Source organism: Gracilinanus agilis, chromosome 4, assembly GCF_016433145.1.
Source record: "Gracilinanus agilis isolate LMUSP501 chromosome 4, AgileGrace, whole genome shotgun sequence".
NCBI lineage: Eukaryota > Metazoa > Chordata > Mammalia > Didelphimorphia > Didelphidae > Gracilinanus > Gracilinanus agilis.
Window position 1 is genome coordinate 165,539,178 of NC_058133.1, and position 6,111 is coordinate 165,545,288.

General features: G+C 39.1%; 1 protein-coding gene across 1 annotated transcript in view; it reads left to right on the forward strand.

Annotated features, from left to right (window-relative positions):
* The first annotated feature begins 5,800 nt into the window (after positions 1-5,800).
* The window catches only part of ARHGEF11 (Rho guanine nucleotide exchange factor 11), a 157,958-nt gene continuing 157,647 nt past the window's right edge, over positions 5,801-6,111 (forward strand). The window contains exon 1 of the mRNA XM_044674084.1: positions 5,801-5,941. The gene's annotated coding sequence lies outside the window, so the exon portion shown is untranslated. The remainder of the gene's footprint in view (positions 5,942-6,111) is intronic.

Here is a 6,111-nt window from a genome sequence, read left to right on the forward strand (position 1 = left end):
TGTTGGTTAGTTTTACTATACTGCTTTCTTTCCTTCTTTCCTTCCTTCCTTCCTTCCTTCATTCATTCATTCTTTCCTTCCTTCCTTCCTTCTTATTAGGGAAGTGTCCCTGGGTAGGTGAGAGAGGATATACACACATGTGTGTGCACATACACACACAATATATGCATATATGAAAACAAAGGAGATGTAAAAACAAAATGCAATTGCATATATATGTAATATAAATGAATTCATATATGTGTTTGTGTGTATATGTCTATCTAAATTTTTAAAGGGTAATTGGTTTAGTGACATCTCAAAGGAAATTCTCTGATTTACTATGTGGTTTGTTAATACCCCATTAATAGTGTTACTACAGAACCAGGGCAGTAATTGCAACAACCTCACAGAATATAAAATCTGTCAATAATTCTGAGTCCCTATATAGCAGGCGATGCCTATGAAGAATGTATGGGAATAAAAGATTCCATGTGAAACCTCAATCTACAATCATTAATATGTAGGTATTTCAAGGGATTCTTAGTTTCATTGATATGGACATTTCCTATAACTTTGTGGAACACAGATTATTCCTTCTCATCTCAGAAATCCTCCATAGAGGATCTCACCATGTGCTGAGAGACTTCCCGTAGGTCACTTCGCAATTCACAGGTGCCAATGTAGCCCTCAAACTTTCTATTTCCCTTCACCTTTGGTCCATAACCAGACCACTTTCATCTGTAACAGTGCATTTACTGTGGATAATTCTTAAACATTTTGTTGTTCAGTCATTTCAGTCTTCTCTGATTCTTCATGACCTCCTTTGGGGTTTTTTGATACTAGAGTGGTTTGTCATTTCCTTCTCTAGCTCATTTGACAGATGAGGAAATTGAGACCAATAGGATTCAGTGACTTGCCCAGGGTCACACAGCTAGTAAGTGTCTGATTTTGAACTCTTCTTTGGACTGAGTCTTCCAGACTCAGGGGGTGAGATGGAGTCGGGGTGGGCTATACCACCAATGGTATTGGATGGAACTTATTTGCAAGTTATTCTTAATACCACCTACAATTTAGATTCTTCAGAGATTCAGATGCATCTTCCCCCCTCCTTCCAAAATAAATCTCCTAAATGAATAGTTCCCTCTCTTGATAAAAAAACATTCATTTTTATTTATTTTTCTTTTCTGGGTTTTTTTTGGGGGGCTCTCTTTAATTCTTAAATAAAATGCAAGTTTCTCAATGTGATAGCTACCTTTCCAGATTTATTCTGCATTAGTCTACCCTTTATTCACTTTAGGTTCCAGACAAACTGGAACTATTTCTTACACTTGACATTCCTTCTCTAACCTCTATTCATTTGCACTCATGCCTGGAAAACTGTCCTTCAACTCCTCCTCTCAAGGGAAGGTAGATTTAGATTTTAGAGGGATTTTAGAGGCCAACTCCCTTATTTTACATATAAGGGAACAAAGGCAGGTTAAGTCACTTTTCCAAAGTCATATAGGAAGTAAGTAGAAGAGATAGGATTCAATCTTAGGTTCTGGGATCTTCTTAGAATCCTTATCTTCAAGGCTCTTAGCTCAAGGGCCAACTTCTCCTTGATCCCTTCCAATTGTTAACATTCTATTCCTCCACAAATTACTTTGTATTTACTTATCTTGGCTGTGGTGCATTCCACCTCCTGCCTTGGGGAAAGGGACTGTTTCATTTTTGCCTTTGTATCTCCAGGGTCTGGCTCAATGCTGTGCATGGAGCAGAAGCTTAAATGTCTATTAAATTGAATATCTGAGTAGTAGTGGATCATATCTTGAAGTCACGTAGAATCCCTTAAAGAATATTAGTATTAAAATGATATGTTACATTCATGAGAAATCTAACAGTTGAGGGAAAAATACTTTTTCTTTTGGTATTAAGTTCCTTGTTAAATCTGAAAAAACACTGAATATTTTCTATATATTATATCCAAAGAATATAAGTAGTCTTCCAGCCCTCTTTCTGGAAGATGTCCTCCTTACCTAAGCATGAGGGTGCTTGATCTACACTTAATCTACATTTAGCTTCATTAGTTTATTTGTTTTTTTAACCTATATCTTCTGTATTAGAGTTGATACTAAGTATCTCTTCTAAGGCAGAAAAATGGTAAGGGCTAGGCAATTGGGGTCAAATGACTTGCCCAGGGTCACACAGCTCAGAAGTGTCTGAAGTCAAATTTGATCTGAGGACCTCCCATCTCCAAGCCTGGCTCTCTATCTGCTGAGCCAACTTGATGCCTTTTTATTAGTTTTTTAAGTACATATTTCTTAAAAGCAGGAGTCACATTGTTGTCCTCTTCCTCTCTCTTCTCCAGTTAGAAACAATTTCCCAGTCTTTTTGGCTGATCAAGAATTGACCTCCTAAATTTCCATTACTTCTCAGAAGTAAGTTCTACCCCAAGCTCTGCTTACTGTACTTTTGGTCAGTCTTTTAACAACTCCAGGCTTTGGTTTCTTTATCTCTAAAAAGGGGGAATATAGAGGCAGTTGTGGGGCTCAGTGGACAGAGAGCCAGGTTTAGAGATGGGTAGTCAAGGGTTCAAATTTGACCTCAGACACTTCCTAGCTGGGTGGCCCTGGGCAAGTCATTTAACCCCCATTGCCTAGTTCTTACTACTCTTCCGCCTTGGAGCCAAAACCCAGTATTGACCTTAAGACTTAAGATAAGGGTTTTTAAAAAATAATAATAATAAAAAATTAAATGGGGAAATACTGAAAAAAATTGAGGTATCTGTAAATGTTGGTTGGAAAGAAGGGGAAATCCTCTCAAAGCCTTTTTTTTATCCTCAAAAAGGGACAGTAATCTTCTTAGGATGATGCATTAGGATGCTAGAATTGTAGTGAAACAACCAGACTTTGAATCCTCAGATACTCACTATGTGATGATGGTTTCCTCTCAGAAACTATTCTTTCTCATATTTGAAACAGGGATGATATTTTTCTTATCTACCTCAATAGGGGTGTTTTGAAGTATCTGCTTTGCAAATCTTAAAAGCATGATATAAAGAGCCTTTCTCCAATCTAGAAAGTGTCAACTTTCAGTGTAGAAAACTTTCCTGATTCCACTCAACTGAATGAGATCTTTTCTTCTTCTGAATCTATCATTATAAAAATAGCTCTTATTGTTATAGCACTTTATTGATTACAAAGTACTCTCCTTCCCTAAAAAAGACTTATGAGGATTCCATTTTATGAATAAAGAAAACGAGGTTTAGGAGGCTAAATGTCTTGTCATATAACTGCCTTCAGAGTCAACATCTAAACCCTGGTAGGATTCTTACTAGGAGACAGCTAGGTGGCTCAGTGGATAGAGTTGGGTTTGAAGTCAGGAAGACCCGAGTTCAAATTTGGCCTCAGACACTTACTAGCAAGTCACTTAATCTCTGTCTTAATCCACCCAAGAAGTAAATGACACACCACTCCAGTGCCTTTGCCAAGGAAAACTCACAGACAAAATGGGTCAAGAAGAGTGATTGAAAAACAAGAATTCTTAAAAGGACTTTTGATCTCTCTTACAGCATTTAGATGCTACAGGAGATAGCTGGGAGGGGGAAAGGACTCAGAATTCATTCTGATCCTGGTTCTATCATTTACTAGAGCTGTAACACAGAAAATAATTTACTAATCCAAATCTGGCCTCAGACATTTCCTAGCTAGGTGACCCTGGGCAAGTCACCTAACTCCAACTGCCTAGCGGTTATCAATCTTCTGCTTTAGAAATGATAATTTGTATCAATTCTAAGACAGAAGGTAAGGATTTAAAAATGTTTTTAACTCTCCAAGTCTGTTTCCTTATTTGTTAAAATCAGTCTTGTCTTTCTCATAGGGTATTCTGAGGATCAAATGAGATTAGTGTATGTGACAATGTAATCATGCTTTATAAATGGGAGCTACTCCTAAGAGTTATTTGTATACTATTTTAACTTCTACTAGATTCTAAACTTGACAGCAAGAGCTGTCTATAACTCATCTCTGAGTCTTCCACAATGCCTGATGTAGTGTTTTCTATGTAGAAACTGCCTAATAAAAAATAGTTGTGGTATCGTAGGACTTCTTCTAATACCATTCTAGCGTTTTCTCACTTTGTTTCTCTTAAGACTTTACACATTCTTTATTCTTGTCAAACTGGCCTGTTCCTTAGAGATGCCATTTCAACTTTCAGGCCAAAGTTCCGGCACAGATTGTTCCTCATGCTTTTTATCCTAACTTTAGCTTCAGAGAATCTGCAGCTATTGACAAAGCCCATCTCCAGTGTCATCTCCAACAGGAAGCCACTCTGGATCTTTCTAATGGCTAATACCATCCCTCCTTGCAAATTGCTTTGTACCTAATTTTTTTTTTTTTAAATAAACCCTTACTTTCCTTCTTGGAGTCAATACTGTGTATTGGCTCCAAGGCAGAAGAGTGGTAAGGGTGGGCAATGGGGGGGGGGGTGTCAAGTGACTTGCCCAGGGTCACACAGCTGGGAAATGTCTGAGGTCAGATTTGAACCTAGGACTTCCCATCTCTAGGCCTGGCTCTCAATCCACTGAGCTATCCAGCTGCCCCCTGTACTTAATTTTTCATGTACATATTGTTTTCCTCCAATAGAACATAAGCTCATTGAAGGCTGGGACTCGTTTGTTTTTTGTCTCTGTACCCCCAAAAGGTAGCATAGCAGCAGGCACACAGCAGACACTTAATAAATGCTTATGGAATTTTATAGAACTGAATAAAAGAAGTCCTTACATTTAGGTTGGAAAGTGGAGGGCCTGCTAAGACAGCTGTGAAACTAAGATTCATTGATCCTTGGAATGATTCTTTTGTCAGACTGGTATAGACTGCTTGCTGGACTTAGAATCTGGAAAAACCTGGGTTCATAACCTGTTTATTATACTTCTACCTATATGATCATAAGTAAATAGTTTTAACTTCTCTAAGCTTCAGTTTCTTCCTTTGTAAAATGGGGATAATAACTATAGTACATACCTCAATGTTGTTGGAAAGTGCAAAGGAAAAGACAGAGCTAAAATGAACTTTATATAATATGAAATCCAATTATTATTATGGCAGGACTGATTCCTGTCTCCAAAATCTCAGGGAAAACAGACCAGAGAAAGATCAAAGGAAAGCGAGATCTTCCCATTTGCCACTTTCCCTGCCAGTAGACATATGCCACCCTCCACCAGTTGTACAGCCCAGGTAATCTGTTCCTAGTATAGACAACCTTAACACATACACAAACCACTGAAGTATTCACCTGTATGCTTTCTGGGAGAAGTCAAGGAAGAACTAAAAGAAAACTATGCAAATGACATTGTTTTGCACTGCTAACCAGCTGTTTTAAAATAGAAAGCTGAGTAGGATAACAAAAATTCACTACTCAGTTATTATGGGAAAAAATTCTTTTAAAAATGTTTAAAGGTTGGGGTCTTACTTCCAAGGGCAAGATCCACAATATCTGCAATCAGGGATTTTGAGAAATAGGGTTATTGCAGTCCTTGGAGCAGTCAGGGAAGCATTTTCCTTTGGGTCAAATAACTTACACAAATTGGCATTAAGATGACCTTCTGTCCCATGCAACAGGAAGCAGGTCAGGCAGGTTGTGCCTGGTTGGGGGTGGGGGTGCTGAAATAGATCTGAAGATGGAGCAAAGAAAGAGAAGGAAACAAAGATCTGAAATGTGGGGGCTGTGGGGTTTGAGCAAGGCTCGGAGCAACTGCAAATAAAGGAGGGGGTTGAAATGCCAGGATCTGGAGGGGAATGCAAGGGAAGAGAGAGAAGGAAAGGAAAGGGAAGGGGAGAATGAGAGCAAATTCGGAGAAGGGGTGGAGAAAGGAAGGAAATGGAAAGAAAAAGGAAGACTGGAGGAATCCTGAGAGGAATGGAAGAGACAAAGAAATCTAGGTGGTATGAGAAAAGAGAGATCAAGGCACCCAGAAGGGAAGGTAGGAAAGGGAAAGGGGGTAAGGACATTTTAAAAAGTGACTAAGAAATTTGCGCAGAGATGAGAAAGACGGTGGGGTGGACTTCGTGCCTGGAGGGCTAGGAGATGCACCACTGGGGGGCAAGGAGGGGGAGGGGAGCGAAGGTAGAGAGCGCAGCGGAGGGGGGCGCA